The sequence below is a fragment of the Herpailurus yagouaroundi genome, unplaced genomic scaffold (assembly GCF_014898765.1).
Source record: "Herpailurus yagouaroundi ecotype Mexico unplaced genomic scaffold, PumYag 188, whole genome shotgun sequence".
Lineage (NCBI taxonomy): Eukaryota > Metazoa > Chordata > Mammalia > Carnivora > Felidae > Herpailurus > Herpailurus yagouaroundi.
In genome coordinates, this window is record NW_024412419.1 from 34,942,859 (window position 1) to 34,962,165 (window position 19,307).

At 47.2% G+C, this 19,307-nt stretch overlaps 2 long non-coding RNA genes across 4 annotated transcripts in view; one reads left to right on the top strand and one right to left on the bottom strand.

Moving 5' to 3' along the window:
• Positions 1-2,758: 2,758 nt before the first annotated feature.
• The window catches only part of LOC121044387 (uncharacterized), a 44,694-nt gene continuing 28,145 nt past the window's right edge, over positions 2,759-19,307 (bottom strand). For 2 of the 3 annotated variants that reach the window (XR_005797283.1, XR_005797284.1), the window contains exons 2-3: positions 17,456-17,603; positions 2,759-3,017 (exon numbers count right to left, since the gene is read on the bottom strand). This is a non-coding gene — a long non-coding RNA (uncharacterized LOC121044387). Of the gene's footprint in view, positions 3,018-17,455; positions 17,604-17,859; positions 18,179-19,307 lie in introns of those variants that run through there. The other variant, XR_005797285.1, reaches the window with a different exon arrangement.
• On the top strand, positions 4,641-19,055 carry LOC121044386 (uncharacterized). The gene is made up of 3 exons (XR_005797282.1): positions 4,641-5,325; positions 16,837-16,970; positions 18,629-19,055. It is a non-coding gene; the product is annotated as an uncharacterized LOC121044386 (long non-coding RNA).

Consider the following 19,307-nt stretch of genomic DNA (forward strand, 5'->3'; position numbering starts at 1 on the left):
CTTCATCTAAGCCTCACATTACATTATGATCCTGCATGCAGACATCCAGTGCCGTATGACAAACCACCCCCAAACTCGGTGAATGACTTAAAACGATAGCGTTACTTTTGTTCGCAAATTTGCAAGGTGGGCAGGGCTCAGCAGAGAAGCCCTTCCTCGCTACTTCATTCACTACCACCTGGGTGGGGCAGCTTGAAGGCTGAGGGTCGGAATCACTTTCGCTCCCACGTCCGCCTGTGCTGTTGGCTGAGACCTTGGCTAGGACTCTCAGCCGGAATTGACAGATGAGTGCCCTCTCCATGTGGCCTGTGCTTCCTCACGGCATGGCAGCTGAGCTCCAGTGCGAGAAACAGACAGAGACAGAGAAACGGACAGAGAGAGAAAGAGCCAGCCAGTGGAAGCCACATGCCTCTTATGACCCAGCCTAGGAAGCCACACAATGTCATTTCTGAGACATCCTATTTGTTGCGGCAGCCCCAGAGACCTGCCTAGGTTCAAGGCAAAAGGACACAGACCCTGTCTCTTAATGGAAAGTGGTAAGGTTGTGGAAGAGCATGTGGCACTAGAAATACTGCTATGGCCCTTTTGGAAAATACACAGAGCCCCAGTTTATAAAGGAGAGCACCAAGGCAGGAAGCTACATGGCCAGTGCAAGAGCACAGAACCCTTGAGTAGCAGAATCAGAACTGGAAGCTGGGTCTTCTGACTCCAAACCCCAGGTTTTTCCCACTGAACAGTGTGCCTTCCAACCCCATCTAGCGGGGCTTCAGAAAGGCCCAGGCCATTCCTGTATAACAAGGCCTTTCAGAGCCAGCCAGCCAGCTCCCTCATACACACACACACACACACACACACACACACAGCTTCTCCCAGTAGTCTGTTTATCCCACTGGACCTGGTGAGGGGAAAAGCTCCTCACTGGGTCAGACCCCATTCTGCTTCACTGCCAGGCCGGGCTGAGCCAGGGGACCCAGGACTCCCCACTGCTGGCGAGTCCTGATGCTCTGGGGTGAGGGTGGAGGGATTGACAGGGTGCAGTCTGGGATGTGTAATTCCAGACAACAGCGGGAGCTAAGAAGACTATGGGTAATTTGGGGAATTTTTGGAAAATGTGAGTGTGATGTCAGCGTCAGTGAAAGAAAGAAAGCTGGGGGGGTGAGGGGGAGTCCTGGAGGGGCTGGCCAGGAAAGGCGAGGGCAGTCAAGTTGTAATGGGAGAAACAGTTTATTAGTCTAGAAAAGTTTAACTTGAAGCTCCCAGCCTACCTCCACGCCTCTGCTCAGCATGGGCAAATAGCACAGATGTGATTATAATCCATGCTGGTTGAATCCAGGGGAAGAGGTGGGAATGTATTGATTTCTTCACAGATTATTAAACAACTAAGCATAAAGCCAGCTCTTCGCCAGACCAGGGCATCAGCAGTAGCTGGGAAATCTTGGCCTAGGTCATTGCATGTGGGAGGAGGCTGCAGAGGTCAAGGGTGGGGCAGCCCACCCCTCAAGAGTCTCTGGGGAATTTGGCTGATGCTTCTAGGAACGCTTTGATTGACTTGTTAAGGCTGCATCCCCAGAACTGGGTGCTCCTCTAACACCCTTCCCAGAAGTGACCTCAGGCCCGAAGTTCTCATTGAACCCCAGCCTTCATGCACAGAGCCAGGAAGCATTCAGCACACATTAGGGCAGCATTGTCCTGATGGCAATGCATCATCCATCCACAGCCAGACACAGCTAGCTGGCCTCACGGTCTCCCACCCACTGCTACGATCCCTGTGGCCTTGGGCAAGTCACTGAACTTCAGGAAGACTGGGTGAAAGCGAAGCAAGAAGATCTACGCCAAGGAGCTGTTATGAGCCCTAACTAGGAACATAGGCTCCTACCCCAGAGTCTGACCTATACGATTAGATACACGGGCATTCCCATCCCCATCTGTTTTCCTCTTCCATTCTTTTCCACAAACCCCAAGCTACGATTCATCCAAAACTTATCTAATTCAGACAAGCAGAGCCAGAGAGAGACAAAGCTGATAAAGTGTTGGGGGTGGTGGGGAGAAGAGATCCAAGGAGGCACTTTCTGCCTTCAGGAGGCACTGGTGTAGGAGGCCTTGTAGCACACTGGGCCAGAGCGGGGGTGCCAGCCCCCACTGTGGGGAGGGTTCCTCTTATCATCTTGTGCTGCTTGTCCTTAAGGTCCAGACAGTCCCAAAGCCACCCACTCCATCAGACCCCAGCAAGGTGCCAGCAAGAACAAACAAAAGCATAGGCACCAGGAGAGAGGCTGCTTCGTCGCTGTCTTGGAGACGTGGTCCCAAGCTTCTCTCTGCCTCTATTTTCTCACCCAGAAGATAGAGTTGGACTGATGGTGTCCTATTGGCTTCCTGGGTTTCATCCTCTTTCTCCTCCTGGCCCCTCCCACTGCTTGGCCCCTCCCACTCCTTCCCCTCAGGCATCAGCCAGACAAACCAGGCTTATCAAAAGGGAGGAACTGGGCTGTAGGTTGTTCTCTAAAGTCCTTTCTGTGGCTGCAACTTCGGAGCCCCCTCACCCCGCCCCCACCCCGGCCCAGATTCCACTTTTCTGAGCCAGGACTGGGGTTTCGGTAGGGGGACCACAGCCCTTGACTTTCCTGGAGGACTCTGATGCTATTCTCACCCTTGTCCCTCTGGGGTGCTTGAAAGGTCTTAGGCCACCTCTCAAGGTTCCAAGTTAAAAATATTTTCTCTAGAACCTTAGGAATGGGACTGAAAAATAAACAGACTCCAATCTTGTCTTCGGGCTTTCTTTCGAGACTATTAACAGCCTGAAACAATCTTCCCCTCCCCTTTCTCCTCTCCTGGCAGATCCAGCATCCTCCAACTCAGTCCTGCCTGGGCCAGATTAGGGATGGGAGGAGGTTATGGTCCATGGAAGAGTCATACCATGAACTTTATGGGGTTTGCAGTGGCCAGGTGCAGAGCTGGGTCCCTCCTTTTCTCAGCAACAGCCAGAGAAACGAAATGCAGGCTCCAGAGAACATCCAGTTCTGTGGAGGGGCAAGTAGAAAGGCAAGGGGATGGGAAAACAAACAGGTTTATGAAGATAAAGGGGAGTTTTTGTACAGGCACAGGGGACAGCCTTCGGGTGAGGAGGAATAAGAGAGTTATGGGGAGATTGGTCATGTCATAATCAACAAGTGACAAGGGGTAGGAAGTTTTTGTGGGTTGTTAGGAGGTTACCCACGATGGCAGTAATTTTCAGGCAGGTATTGGGAGCTGGGTTGAATCTGAGAAGAGCCCATGGCCACCTTTCACCACTGCTCACAATCCCCAGAAGACCCTGGCCATGATACTCCCTCCGGAACCAACTTCTGTCTCCCCTAACCTCAGACCTTCTGCTCCAGGGAGGAGCCTTAGGGCAGCTGGAGCCTAACATTCCCTGGGCTCTTCCAGCCCCAACATTTATCTTAGGGTTATTTTCACTCCCAAGAACAAAGAAGCTTTCTATTCAGCAAGTGGCGAGAACCCACACCTCTGACAAGCCATAGATCACCCTTGGGGAGAGCGGGAGGGACGGGTGGCCAGCACGTGGGGCTGCTTCTCCCTCCCACCCAGACCCTCAGAGGGGGCGTCTGGCTCGTGGCTTGCTGTAGGGTCCTGGGCAGAAGACAGAAATGGTGCAGGACAGACTGGTTCTGTGAGCCAGAGGCCAAGCTGTGTGGGAAGAGAGGGAAGTGAGGGTGGGGGCATGACTGACTCTCAGGAAGCAGTTCTGAGCAATCCGTGCTTGGACCCAAACTCCCTGGGCCCAGTCTCCTTACATGAGAGATATGATGATCATCCAAATCGCCGGGATCAGGGAAGGGGGGAGGGGCCTCTAAAAATATAAAAGTAACACATGCCCACGGTCTATAAAGGCCAATACACAGAAGAGGTATATATTGGATTCAACACCCACAGTGCCTGCCACTGTGGCTGAATTTTTTTTTTAATGTTTGAAGAGGAGTTTTAATTTTTATTTTTGTAGCTGAATTTCTTGTTTCCTTCAATAAATATATTTGAATACACTAGCATGTATAGGTATGGGCACACACCTATACATACATATGCTTATAAACTATCCATTTTCAAACACTCGGTAAGAAATTAAACACATTGTTCTACAACGTCCTTTTTACATTTAACTATATAGCTTGTAAGTCACTCCACTTACTTTTGTACGTATAGAACTATCTCCTTTTTACTGACTGGTTAGTATTCCATTGCATGGCTCTTGATGGATATTTAGGTCATTTCCCGTCTTTTCCTATTACAAATAACACTGTACCAAATATCCAAGTAACCTATTTCTTTGTACACATTTCTGAGTACCAGTAAGGTATGTTCCTAGAAGCAGAATCACCAGGCAGACCAAAGGGCATGTGCATTCATTTGATTCCAATGGATATTGCTAAACTGCTCTTTATAAACGCTGTTCTTATTTACACAGATGCCGACAATGCATGAGAGTGCCTCCCATCTTAGGCGAACACTGTGTGTTATACAACTTTTTGATTTACATTAATGTGATAGATGAGAAAAATGGCATTACGGTGTGGTTATACCTCGCATTTCACTCATTGCAAATAAGGTTAGAAAACTTAATGTGTTTAAAAGCCATGTGCACTTAAGGGAGCTTTAAAATATACAGATCCTTGCATCCCATGCTCAAAAAACTAATTCACTGAACCCCAAACTGTATTTTTTAAAAGTGACTGGGGTAAGGATTTCTTACAGAGAACATAAAAAACACTTATCCATGAAAGAGAAGCTGATACACCGTCCTTTAAACTATAAATGTCCATTCATTAAAAGAGAATGAAAAGTCAACCAACAGACTGGGAGAAGATATTTTCAATATATATATTCTACAAAGATCTAGGACCAGCATATATGAAGACAGTCCTACAAATCAACAAGAACAATTAAAAATCAACAACCGATTTTTTTTTTTTAGGTAAAAAAAGACACAGACACTTCACCAATGAAGATAAATGAACGACCATATACATATGAAAAGCTTGACTCATAACTCATCAGGGAAAGGTAAATTAAAACCACAGCGACATACGATCACCAGTAGCACTCTGGTATTCAACAAGCAACTTTCCAGGAATTAAAGCTTTTCTTTGGCGTCAATACTCCCATGAGGGCTGACGTTAAGCCGCCAAAGTGACTTCGCTGATCGCATAATGAGGAAGCGATGTAGACAATGGACGTTTACAAGCCACACAGGCTGGTTCCAGCACATCACTGAGACCACTACACAACTGCCGTGAAGGCTAAAATGAAAAAGTCTGACCATACCAAGTGCTGGTAAGATTGTAGAGGAAGTAGAACACTAACAGCTTGCTCGTGGGAAGTTGTTACTGGAAAAAAAAAAAATTGGTACAGTGTAAATTGGTACCATCACAGCGGAAAACTGTCTCTTAAAGCTAAACATATTCTGATTCTATGAATATGTACACCCCCACAAAAATGAGTGCATATGTAGTGGCTTATTTTAGGTGTCAACTTCACCGGGCCAAGGGATGCCCAAACATTTGGTCAAATATTTTTCTGGGTGTGTCTGTGAGGGTGTTTCTGGCTCAGATTAACTTTTGAATCAGTAGGCTGAGTAAAGCAGATTGCCTCCCCTGATATGGGTGAGGCTCAGCCAATCAACTGAAGACCTGACTAGAATAAAAAGGCTGAGTAACAAGGAACCCCTCCTGTCTGACTGCACTGAACCAGAGGGCATCGATTCTTTGGGGCGTCTGGATGCAAACTGAAACATCAGTTCTTTCTGGGTCTTGAGCCCACCAGCATTCAGCTCTCCTGGTTCTCAGTCCTCCGGTCTCTGAACTCACCATTGGTTCGGTTCTCCTGGGTCTCCAGCTTGCAAAACACAGATCCTGGGACTTCTCATGTGAGTCGATTCCTTATAATAAGTCTCTCCTTCTCTACACACACACACACACACACACACACACACACACTACTGGCTCTGTTTCTCCAGAGAACTCTGAATAATATAGCATATGTCCACCACAAAAATGTATAAGAATGTTCATAGCAGTTTTATTCGTAAGAGTCAAAAACTGGAAATGATCCCAATGTCCACCGATACAGTAGCATGGATAAATATATGGTGCTAGACTTGTACCATGGAATACTATCCCACAATAAAAAGAATAAACTACAGATATACACAACAGCATGCATGAATCTCACAGACAAAATTTGGAAATAAAGGAAGCAGACACAAAAGACTTTATATATATATATATACATATATATATATATATATATATATCTCAACTTGGAGCATCCATGAAAATGTATTCTGAATATTTGAGATGCTCCATATTCTGATATGAGTGGTAGCTACAAGGGTACGAAAATTTATCCAGCTGCACACTTAAGCTTTGTACCCTTTACTGTTCATATGATATACCCAATATAATTTTTAAATAAAAATGGTGTTTTAAAGCTAGCAGGTATTTCCGATGATCAGTCTAGTATAGGAAACACTGGACTTGGAATCAAAATTTCTCTTAGAGCCAGTGTTCTGGGAATGTGAGAAGAAACAGGCAGAATGGCACCAGGGCAAAAGCAAGAAGAAGGATGCTGGAGCACCTGCCTGGCTCAGTCAATAGAGTGGGCGGCTCTTGATCTTGTGGTCATGAGTTCAAGCCCTACATTGGACGCAGAGTTTACTTTAAAAAGAAAAAGAGGGGCGCCTGGGTGGCTCAGTTGGTTAAGCATCCGACTCTTGATTTCAGCTCAGGTCCTGGCTTCACAGTTCATGGGATCGAGCCCCACACTGGGCTCTGCACTGACAGTGCAGTGGATTCTCTTGACGCTGCTTGGGATTCTCTCTCCCTCTTTCCCTCCCTGTCTCTCTCTCTCAAAATAAATAAATAAACTTTTAAAAAGAGAGAAAAAAAAAAAAGAAAGAAAAAGGAGCAGCGAGTAGAGGCAAGGATGGAAAATGGAAAGACAGGGAGAGCAACTGAAAATACATTTAATTCAGCCAACATCTATTTAACAGCTGTTACGAGCAAGGCACTGTGCTAGGTAGCCAGAAGGTTAAAAATAAGCAGAGTGCAGCCCCTGCCCTCAAGAAGTTTGCCAGCTTGTGGAAGACATAATTGTACATTGCGAGGCAAAGCACGGTACATGCCCCACCCCCCAAAGGGGGCACCAAGAGAAAGCTCTGTAAGTGGAAAATGGCATTCGGTTGGGCATGAAGTTCATCTGGAAAGACTTCACAATGGGCCAGGCACTTGAACAAGGCCTCAAAGGATAGGGAGAATTCTGCTAGAGAGAGATGGTTGGAGGAAGATATTTATTCAGGATCCTTTCGAATGAGCCAGTGCACAGGGCCAGTGTAACCCTTGAGCACTGAAGCTCACCAGACTCCCCATGAGATGGATGAAGAAATAATCCACAGAAGTGGCTAGTGGATGTCTACTGACAAAGCCAGAAGGAGTTCCGGGTCTCATCCAGGGGCTAGAGATTTCCCAAGGAACCATAAAAGAGACAAATGTGCTCAGCCCTTCTCAGCACAGAGGATGAAGTTATTATTTGTTATGGATTCCTTAAAGAGCAGGGGGAGTAGGGGCTGCATGGGGACCAGAGTCAGTAAGAACAGGCTAGAGGCAATGGCCATAGTCCAGGGCTGGACCAGCCAGGACCTGAAGCAGGAAAATGGCAATGACAAGGCAAAGGTTGAGACACAGGAAAGCTGGAATCAACAAATTAAGACTACGGCATATGCTCCCTGAGGTAGGGGCTCTGTCTATCTTGAACAAGTGAATTTCCAGTGAATTTCTAGCACCTAGTGCGGTGACGGGTACATAGGAAATACATAATAATGTTTGTTGGACAGACTAAAAGGAGTGAGGGACAGGAAAAAGACAAAGATGACAGCCTTCCCCTGGGTGAAAATTTACGTGAGTAGGAAGAAGGGAACTCAAGAGAAGATGGTTTGGAAAGGAAAGAAGAAGATGATGGTTAACTGAGATAGAAATCCTAGCAGAACCCTCTTCTGGTGCAATCTAGTAGAAACAAGACCGTGGCTGGGACTAGACAACGAACTAACAATTTTATATGTGATGTCGTCCTCGAGAAGTGACTGTTGCAGCTGCATGACCAGATGACATGGGCAAGAGAGAGAGCAGAGAGAAGATGAGTGAGGACAGAACTCAAGGGTAAGACGCTGGGGAGGGCAGCAGGAAAGGAGACAGAGAAGAATCGGGACAGTGGAGTATCGCCACAGTCCATGGAAGACAGAACTTCAAGAGGAAGACCCTCTCAGTTCAGTTCTATATGAGAAATAATTGTGTCCCCCTGCTCCACAGTAACCCAGAAACAGAAGAGTTTAGTAGACAGTGTGGACTTGAAATAGAAACAGACAAGCCTTGACTAAATATAGCTTTAGTGCCAGTTAATAGTGAAATCTTGAGCAAGTTCCTAAAACATCTATTTCCCAACTGAGTGGATTCTGATTGGTTATAAGAGTGCAATTGATATAATCTATAATTCCGGGTTGCTGTAAGGATTAAGTAAAGGTATATAATAATAAATGAAATGTATAAAAATACCCAACAGAGGGACTAGAACGTAGTTGGCATTCAATGCCTACTCACTACCCTTCTCTGGCCCTCCTGCGTACTAGGACCAGGAGTACTAGGACCTCCTGCGTACTAGGACCATTTGGGGAAATGATGCTCAACATAGACTACTTGAGGTATATGTAAGAGATCTAAGCACACTCCAGAACCACTTGCTAGGACCGGGGGGAGCCACTGCATGCTGATCAAGCCACTGAACCTGATCAAGCTGCCCAGAATACTGCAGTCAGTAAGGAGATGTTGGTGACCCTGCAAAGATGGTGGCAGCAGCATCGAGGATACAAGAGCAGAGTCATCAACCATCTCCTTGGCAGCAAGAGGAAAGAGGCAGAAGTGCCACTGAAAGACTAACCACAGAGACACAAGTGTCCTTGGGTTGGGAGCAATCTGAACAAGTATGTGGGCCAGGGGAGAAGGCAAGCTAGGAGATACAAGAAAGACAAAGGCCTGGGCCTCCTGGGTGGCTCAGTCGGTTAAGCATCGGACTCTTAATTTCAGCTCAGGTCATGATCTCACAGTTTGTGGGATCAAGCCCCATGTAGGGCTCCACACTGACGGCCCAGAGTCTGCTTAGGATTCTCTCTTTCCCTCTCTCTCTCTCTTTCTTTCTCTCTCTCTCTGCCCCTACCCTGCTGGTGCTCATGCTCTATCTCTCACCCTCTCAAAATAACTAAATAAGCATTAAAAAAAGGAAAGACAAAGGCTACTCAAGACACTCAAAGTGAAGGGCTCAAACCAAGGGGTGAACCAGGTTCCATGACATGATCCTAAGACTGGTATAACTTGAGGAGCCATGACCCTTTAAGAAGGCAAATTTATAAATTTATGATTACAAATTAGATACAAAACTGTATGTTTATTTAAAATGAGAAAATCATTCACACTAAAATTTTGAAAAAATTTTATGCTGATAAACACCACAATCACAAAACCCAGAAAAATAACATACATTTATTAATTAATTGCTCGATACACCCCTAGAATACTTTTAGGAAAAGTATTTTAGGTTTTGTATGTGTGTGTGTGTGTGTGTGTGTGTGTGTGTGTGTGTGTGTATTTTTTGATTGCTTCCTCTTACATCAAAGGTTTTGTGGCATTATCTCCTATAGAGAGCACAGAAAAGTAACTCAGTCTTTCCCCCAGCATGGCTAATCAAAATTTGTTTTTTATTATTGATGGTTTAGAAAAAAATTCAGCTTCATAACTCGATATTGGTAATGTCACATAAATTTTTAGGATTATTGTCATATTCGGGAAAACCACTATCAAGATCCTTTCGTCTAGAAGCTATGGTATTTCGTGGCATGTCAAGTTCTCTTGTACAGAGACTCATTCTAAACGTCCTTTGACTTGATAGTATCAATGAGCCAGGTTGTTGATTTTCTTACTATAGTGGTTAATCATGAGTGTTGTAGCAACTCACTGATGTCAGTATTAAACAAGACATTTAAATAATGATTCAGTGATGAGAATCACAAACCTACGACTCTACAGACGAGCATTCTAGCTATTTGGAGCACTGCTGCAAATGTGTGCTCTGTACACACAGGAATTCTGATTAAGTCACATTTCTCAGAAAAAAGAAAAGAAAAATGTATGGTGCATTTACTATTGAGTGTATTCCTGGCAGGAGAGAATTTTCCCTGTGACTTGGCACTGATGAGAACAAAATTCTCACAGCTTTACCTTTCTGAAGAATGCAAAATTATTTGCTAGACTAGCCGCTGGGTCTGCAGCAAGTTGCCTGGTGACTCCTAAAAAGATATGTCCTTGTGCTAACCCCCTGAACCTGTGAATTTGACCTTATTTAAAGGAAATGTCTTTGCAGGTGTTAAATTAAAGATCTTGAGGGGCGCCTGGGTGGCTCAGTCGGTTGAGCCTCCAACTCTTGGTTTCGGTTCAGGTCATGATCTCATGGTTCATGGGTTCGAGCCCCACATCAAGCTCTGTGCTGACAGTGTGTGGAGCCTGTTTAGGATTCTCTCTCTCTCTCTCTCTCTCTCTCTCTCTCTCTCTCTCTCTCTCTCCATCTCTCTCAGCCCCTCCTCCCCACTCGCACTGCCTCTGTCTCTCTCAAAATAAATAAATAAACTTAAAAAAATTTGTTTTAAATCTTGAGATCATCCTGGATTATCCTGATGGGCCCTAAATCCAATGACAAGTGTCCTTATAAAGCAACAGGAAAGGAAAAGGCAGGGACACAGAGGAGGCCATGTGAAGAGAGAGGCAGAAAATGGAGCGACGCAGCCACACGCCAAGGAGCACCAAGAGCTGAAAGAGACACAGAAGTCCAAGAAGAATTCTTCCCTAGAGTATCTGGAGGGACGGTCAGCCCCCTGGCCCCCAGAGCTGAGAGAATACATTTCTGCTGTTTCAAGCCATCCAGCGTGCGGCCCTTTGTTAGAGCAGCTAGAAAACTAATACAGGTTCCATACATTCCAAACTTTGTTTCTCCTCTACTCCCCAAACATTTCCTGTGGGGCTGCCATAAGACACGTTCACGGTCTCCAGCCATGCACCTCAAGGTGCCGGTTAAGTCAGCACAGTGTGCTGCAGAGAAGCCCCCGGAAGCCCTTCCCCCTGTGGATGGCTGACAATAATTTAACTACACATGCGAGTGACCGGAAGCCTCATACACACATCTCACTAAACCCAGACTCAACACGTGCTGGACTCAGCTTCCCATTAACTGGGTCTCAACAAACCTTCTCACCCCTCCAAGGCCATTCAACACAAGCAAAAATGTGAAGGCAAGGCAATCAGAGCGGAAGGAGGCAGACTTCTTAGCAACCATGGTTAAAATACATGATGCTTGTAACTTTACTGGAACATATCATCCCATGGATGCACTAGTAGAGTTCCCGCCCCTGGGTCCCTGGAAGGAGTTGTACAAGAAGGGGGCTCTGAGCTCAACTTCTGAGCTTCCTGGTAATCACCTCGAGGTCAGCCTCCAGCAAGAAGGACTTTCCCTGAGATCTAAAAATGCACAGCCAACCAGCTTTCCAGTGGGCTCAGTTTCTAGAAGGAAAGCAACTCTGACAAATTTGAAGAGTTCTAGGAAGGCAAGAGCACAGAAAGTATTAAGACAAGGAAGAAAAAAAAATCCTAGGAGCTCACAAAGGGCCCCTTTAATTAGACCAAGAACAGGAAGGAAGGTGTGGACCCACTCTTGAGGATATACTTAGGGCAGAGCAGTGATGTCAATGGCCGTGGAAGAGAAGTGAGTATGGCAAATCCAAACTTACTTTCATATTCTCGGCAAGATTTATCAAATAAGAAAGAATAAATATTTGTAAACTGAGTTAAAAGCTGAAGTTACATGAAGAGGTCCTGAAAGTCTGAGGCTTCTCTAAATGGAGATCTGTCAGCTCACCTGTAACATCCAGGGACTCATAAGAACCTATGGATGAAATAGTCCTGTAACTTCAGTGTATCATGCAGGTTGGGAGAGATGCTGCATTTCTGTAGCTGAGCAGATATAGTTAGGACTTTTGAAAACAGAAGAGATCAATACTGGTAACTGGATTATCCATCTCGGGCAAAATTCTGGCACAGACTTTGAGCACATATGTGTGTATTTGTGTGTGTGTGTGTGTGTGTGTAAATTTCCAGGACAAGTTTCCACGTGCCATCAGCTTCCCAGAGAAGTTGGTGACCCCTAAAATGGTTAAAAGCTACTGACCAAAGATTTTCTTTCAGGAAAAATTGCTTAACCCTTGGACTCTTCCAATCCCCTCTGTCCACAGGTGGGGAAACTGAGGACATGGGAAAAGGGGTCTGTTCAAGGTCTGTTCCTTCCTCGAGTTCTCACTGCCCCACCCCCACCCCCACTCTTTACATTGCTTTTTCCAAAATGCTTCTCTCTCCATCAGAAGGTATAAAGAGATGCCCAGAGCTTGGCTGTGGGAACAGGGTGTGATTTATGAGCTCTTTGTATCCCTTCCTGGGAAGGGATGGACAGTTTCTGAGCATAACACTCAAACCAAAAGGAATCCCTTTGGATTTGGAAATCCCCAGACATTCTTTGAGAAATGATGAATAGGGCTTGAATGTAATGGGAAAATCACGGGAGACAGACTGGAGATGGGACGTCTTTCAAAGAGCAGTTGGGGTTCTTGGAAAGGAAGGCCAGGATCTCTGGGAGCAGGGTGGGTTCCCTAAGGCTCCTCTGTCCTGCCAAGTTAATTTCACTCTTTTTTAAAATTTTATTTTAGAGAAGACAGAGAGAGCACAAGCTGGGGAGAGGGACAGAGGAAGAGAGAGAGAACTAAGCAGGCTCCTGCTCCACGCAGAGCCTGACACAGGGCTCGATCCCACAACCCTGGGATGATGACCTGAGCAGAAATCAAGAGTCAGATGTTCAACTGACTGAGCCACCCAGGCGCCCATATTTCACTCTTTTTCATAGACTTTCCACTCCTGCCAGATTAGGAGAAGGAATTTGACATTATTTATCTATATTGCTTCAAGCTCTTGGTGAAATTGCTCATTATAGACAAGAAGAAATGGTATGGATATTTTGAAGATATAAACAGCTTCAGGATTCACCCTTGTTTCCCTCTGTTCAAACTTTTTATTTATTTTTTTATTTTTTAAGATTTATTTATTTATTTAAGTAATCTCTACACCCAGTGTAGGGCTCGAACTCATCACTCCAAGATCAAGAGTCACATGCTCCACCAACTGAGCCAGCCAGGTGCCCTTGTTCAAACTTTTTATTAGTGATGTGCATGAGAATATTGCTGGCATGCTTACTAAATTTGCAAGCATTATCAAGCTAGAATTATTAACTTTTCAATCAACAAACGTTTATCAAAAACTTCTAAATGAAGAAACCGAGGGGATGAAAGACACTGTTTCCTGCAAAACTCAGGAACCAGAAGCAAAAGAAACAAGTACACAGTTACAGTGCACTGTGACTGTGCTGCCACAGAGAGGGAGGCATGGCGGGGGGGGTGGGGGTGGTTACAGGAGCCCAGAAAAAGGGCCCCAACCCAGATTGTGATTTCCATGAGGAGGTGATGGTTGAGGAGTCTTGAGAACAAGGCAGCAGTTAGCAGAGCAAACCTGGGAAGGAGATGACCCACTGGAGGGAAAACATATAATATACACAGGCCCAAGTGCAGGTAAGCCCTGGTCTGTTCAGGAAGCTGCATGTGGTTCTGGATAGCAGGTGTTCATGGAGGTCATTCAGTGGCATCAGCCAACAGATGGTCTGGTCTGGTCTGAAGGGTCCAAGATGGCTTTGCCCACATTTCTGATTATTTGCTGGCTGGGACTGGATTCAGCTGAGACTATTGATCTAGTGGCTTCACCAGCATGTTCTAAGAGTGACTGGACTTTTTACATGGTGGCTCAGAGAGTGTCCCAAGAGACCAAAATGGGAGCTTTGGGAAATTGATGACCTACCTTGGAAATTCCAGACATTGACTCCCAATGCATGCTGTTGGCCAAACAAGTCACCAGAGCCAGCCCAGAGTCAAGGGAGGGGGATGGGACCCCATTTCTCAATGGGACAAATGTCAAAGGATTTGCATCATCTCTAAGCCACCACAATGGAGAGAAGGTCAGGGAAGTGACACTTATATTTTCAGAAAGATAAAGTTATGGTGTCCAGGAAGGAAAAAGACGGATGGAATTCAGCTAGGGAGGAGTTGAGGGTGCTCTGTAAATGGCCTAAGTCTTAATAAAACCAGTATAACTCATCAGCCTGATGGCCTGGTCTTCCCTGCTCTTCATTCTTTCAACAAGCACTGATTTTGTGTCCACTCTTTTCCAGCCCCTGGACAAGGTGCTGGGCAGATGGTGTGAATAAGACACTGTTCCTGTATTTAATCCATAAATCCATAAGTAAGTGCAACAGAATGTCACAAGGGTTGCATCTTGGAAGATGAGGGGACTCTCCAGGTACCTGGAGAGAAGAGTGGGGAAGAGGGCATTCCAGGCCAATAAGCATCAGGAACAAAGCTGTAGAGGCATGTGGCGGTTGGTTTTAGGGCCATGTCAGCATGCTAGAATACGGGATATGGTGGCCTCGGCAAGAGCAGAAACAAAAGGGACAGCATTCAGACCCAGATGATGTCTGCCGATGGCTCGGCAGTGTGTGGGGGGGCATGTGGGCTCTTTACCTGTTTGCCTGGTACCCTTTCACAGAAATAGCCCATAAAGGCACTAGAATGATGTCTGCTTATTGCCTTGCGGGGGCAGAGGAACAGAACCAAATGATTGCCATTCCCAGGTACTTCTTCAAAGTGATCAAAATGGGAGAAAACTGGTCAGCTGGACACCAGGTGCCAGAGCAGGTAGGATGTGTTTCTGGCCACAGGGGCCCCTAGAACTCAGCCAGCTGACTCTGTGCCTCAGGTCCTAAGCCAGAGTTCCACGGTCCTACCCCAGCTGCCTGGGGTAGACAAGAAGACAAACAAACATCAGGGCCCCCTGCCTCTACCTGCCCTCCTGCCTTCACAAGAGCCAAAAGAGATACACCCCAACATTGGGTTTTACCAGGCTTCAGTGGAGGCTACTGTGGAGTTCATATGTGACATCTCTCAACACCAAACACTCTAGGCAGGGGGGAGGGGTTGGTGGGGAAGGCCTTATCTTATTCAGTCCAAAATTTCATAGCAGGACCAAGGGTTTGGTCCCAATGAGCATGGAAATTCAGGTGTGGCATAATCCTCAGCCCCACCGATGAGCTTCCAAGAGTTCAACAAAGCAACTGACCCAGCCCTAATCCCAAATACCAACAGCAAACCACATCCTAACCCAAACCCTTTCAGACCCTTATCCTCTTTGCTAACTCCACAACCATCTGAATTCCAGCCCAGTACTCATCTAACCCTATGCTAATACCAAATAAAATAACAAAATAACCTATACATTTACCTCCAATCAATCCTGTACTGCCTTCAGCCCTAACTTTGACTCCAATTCCAACCTCACCCTAGGTCAAAGCAAAGGAAGGGTCTCTGGAGAGAAAATCACCACTGCTCCACAATCTGGAGGCCTTGACCGACAGCTGTCTACAATTTGTAACTTGAAATGTGTCTTGAACAACTGTCCTCCGGGTTTAAAACCTGATAGGAGACTATTGCCATTATTAAAGGATTTAATGCCCAGAAATCTATTTGGAAAGAATCAGACCTTAGAAATCCATAGCTGAGAAATAGAGGCATTTTAGTTATTTCCTCTGCAAACAGCAGACTGGGATGAAAATTCTTCTATCCCAAACCTTGGGCTGCCAGGAGTCATCGGGAAATGGGATTATCTTCAATTTATAAATGTTGAATAACTGCCAGCTTCTAAGGAGAGAGGAGATAAGTAGAAGAGTCCAAAGGAGAAACTAGATTTTTTTTAAAGAGACCCCAGCATGTTTCGTTCTGACTTAGTGTCTGGCCTTCTCCCCACCCTGGAAGGCTGGTTAGGGGTGCCCAGCCCATGGCCCAGAGGCTAAGAGCCTGAATGAGGGGCAGGGAAGGTGGGGTTTCAGAGCATGAGGCCCGAGCTAAGTCCCAGAGTTCTGTTCTGTAGGAGAAGGCAGAGGTCAGTCTGGAAATGTGATTCCAAAGTGGGCTGTCAATCAGGGAAATAAGACAAATAACTGAGGCTGAGACACAAAGCCCAGGGGCGGGATGGCTGGAGCGGGGAAGGCCAGAAAGAGAAACTGCAGGTTGGGGCAGGCCAGTTGGGGGATGGGGGAGGCAGTCTGGAGAAATTCCAGGATCCAGGTGCCAGTACCCCACCCAAGCAGGTTTTACACCCTAACAGCACAAGTTTGCATGGAAAAGCCAGATTCCTTTTTTAATCACACTTCCCCCCCCCCCCCCCGACAAAATTGGAGAATATTTAGCAAGTCTAAAAAAGTTTCTAGAAGCGAATTAAAATTAACTACAACCCCTAGGGGCGCCTGGGTGGCTCAGTCGGTTAAGCGTCCGACTTCAGCTCAAGTCACTATCGCGCGGTCTGTGGGTTCGAGCCCCGTGTCGGGCTCTGGGCTGATGGCTCGGAGCCTGGAGCCTGCTTCTGATTCTGTGTCTCCCTCTCTCTCTGCCCCTCCCCCATTCATGCTCTGTCTCTCTCTGTCTCAAAAATAAATAAACGTTAAAAATTTTTCTTTAACTACAACCCCTTGACTTGGGTTACGGTCATTTAAAGGGGGCAATGTGACTAGCACTTCATCATTTCAAGAATTTGTCCTCTTACCTTCCAGGCTTAGTTGCTAACATCTAGAAGAAAACAGCTTCTGCTCTCTTTCTTCGTCCAAGAGGACAAGACCTCCTGACCAGAAATCAAGGCACAGCTGAGGCTGACTGAGCAGATGCTATTCCCTGCACTGGAAGGGAGGTGGGGGTCCGTTCAGAAGATGCGTGCTGGTTGTCTCCCGCGTGGCAGCGCTGTGCTGGCCCCGGGGTTACAGCCTGGCACATACCACCCCTCCTCTGGGCACTTCCACCTCCTGCAAAGGCTACCGATGGTCCCCAGGCCAGCTTCCTCTGTGTATCACTGACACCCCCCCGTGTGCACCCACTCCCATACTCCCACACCACAGCATCACACAGGTGCCTGCACCCTCGCAAATACATTCGCGGACGCACACAATCACTCACGCCGATGTCCTCGCTTGCACGCTCACATCACAGCGACATACACTTACACGCTCAAAGACTACACACGCACACGCATGCCCTCGGACACACTCTCACACATGCCGTCACTGATGAGCACACACTAGGCAGTCACCTGCTCCTTCTTTTGTGCTCCCTTGTCCCCTGGAGAAAAGTCAGCAGGTGGCATTTAATATAATTAATTATATAATGTCACTCACTCACCTCTCTCAGCCTGGATGCTTCCTAAGTTCACTCCGGTAAAGCCCACCTTCCTGCACAGTGCCTGGCACATGGTAGGTGTCGACGGTGTTCACTGCATGAGCCATGACCCGCTCCTAGACACCCCCTCTCTCTCAGGCTGGAGTTACAACTGGGAAAACAAAATCCGAGGGAGCTCGTCAGAAAACTGGCAGGTGCTACAGCAAGTGTCTCCCAGCTCAGCTCTCCCCTGTGCCCCGTCTGGGGTAGACACAGGCAGACAGCACCCAGCCGGGGAGCCTTCCCTGCTCCTGCCACCCCTCTAGGTGACATCACCACAGGTCCCACCCTCGGCCTCAAGGAGCCAGAAATGGGGTTCCTCGGCCCTCAGAAAGTTGACCAATGCCGGGAAAGAGGGATGTACTCACCAGTTGCATGCAGGACTCTGGATAAACCTGAATGGCTGAGAAACTCAGAAGTGATGAGAGCTGGGGCAGGACAGGATGAGACGGGACAGGGTGGGTCCTGGAGCACTGCAGGGTGGGTCCTGCAATATTTGGGAGAGCAGACAGAAAAGGCGCCTCAGGAGAGGCAGACCAAAGCCTCACACAGTCACCTTGCCCTTTCTCTTGCTCAGTCAGCAACAGACCACAACCAGGGCCCAGACTGGATACCAAACTAACAGCACAGGCTCCCATGCCTATCCCTATCATGATGGCCATACCATACTAGCAGTAGGATAGTCCGTTCTACACACACACACACACACACACACACACACACACACACACAGCCTGCAGAGCTAAGGCAGGTCCAGGATACGGACCTTGGCCTGGCAGTGGGGGATCAGGGCTCAGAGCGGGGGAGAAGGTGGGCTGGGGTAGGGCTGTGGCCGCTTTCTGTGGTCAGAGCTGCAACTCTGAGCTCCTAAAAAGAGCCTCAGGTTTGGGGAAGGAGAGAAGACTTGGGGGATGGGGAGAGGGCATCTCTGATCAGATTTGGCCATTATCACACATCCCTGATGTTGTGCCCCATCGTGGGACTCCCCCCACCCCTCCCGGGGCCCCCATCGCACAAGCACAACCCTGGAGAGCAAGCTCCAAACACCCCTCGGTGAGGGGCTCAAGGATGGGGGGAACCAGGACACGCTCTCCTCCTCACCCCACAAATACCGAATCTCCCTTTTGCCGTCTACAGGGCCAGCGTCAGGCATGACCTTTGCTCCTTGGTGCCGCCTCCTTCACCACCCACCGCCAGCCTGCTCGCCACCTTGGGGCCATTAGCATTTTTAAGGTTCTTATTCCCATACACATCCTGCCCTGGGATTGTCTCTTCCTCGAGGTATTAGCACCTTCCACTTGCCTTTTATCACCCCAGCCCCGCCTGCCTGGGGTCAGCCTTCAATCCACAAGCGTCTGGGGAAGAGCCAGGAAGCCTGCTCACACTCCTTTCACAGTTCATCCCTTTCCGTCGGAGGCATGTCCTGAGGTCCCGAGCCCCCTCCCACCTTTTCTCCCTTCCCCCCCACGAGAGGTGTTCCCATAATCAGTAGGCATCAGTCGGCTCTAATCAACCCCCTGTTTTGACTATTTTAGCAGCAATAAAAGGGCCATAAAGAGAAAGTCAGTGGGCCCTCTAGGAGCATGGATCTCCTTTGCTGTGATATAATGAAAAACACCAAGTGCTTCCTCAGAGCCCTAAGTGACAGCGTGGCAAGCAAAGCTATTGGAGGAAGCCTAATTATGCTATAAATTAAAGGCCTTTTTTTTTTTACCCAACATTATGACCTTTAATAAGATTGTTTTTACAACCGGCTGTCAATAAATCATGCAGGAGCACCAGTAAGAAGCATTCTCTGAGAACTTCTGCGAATTTC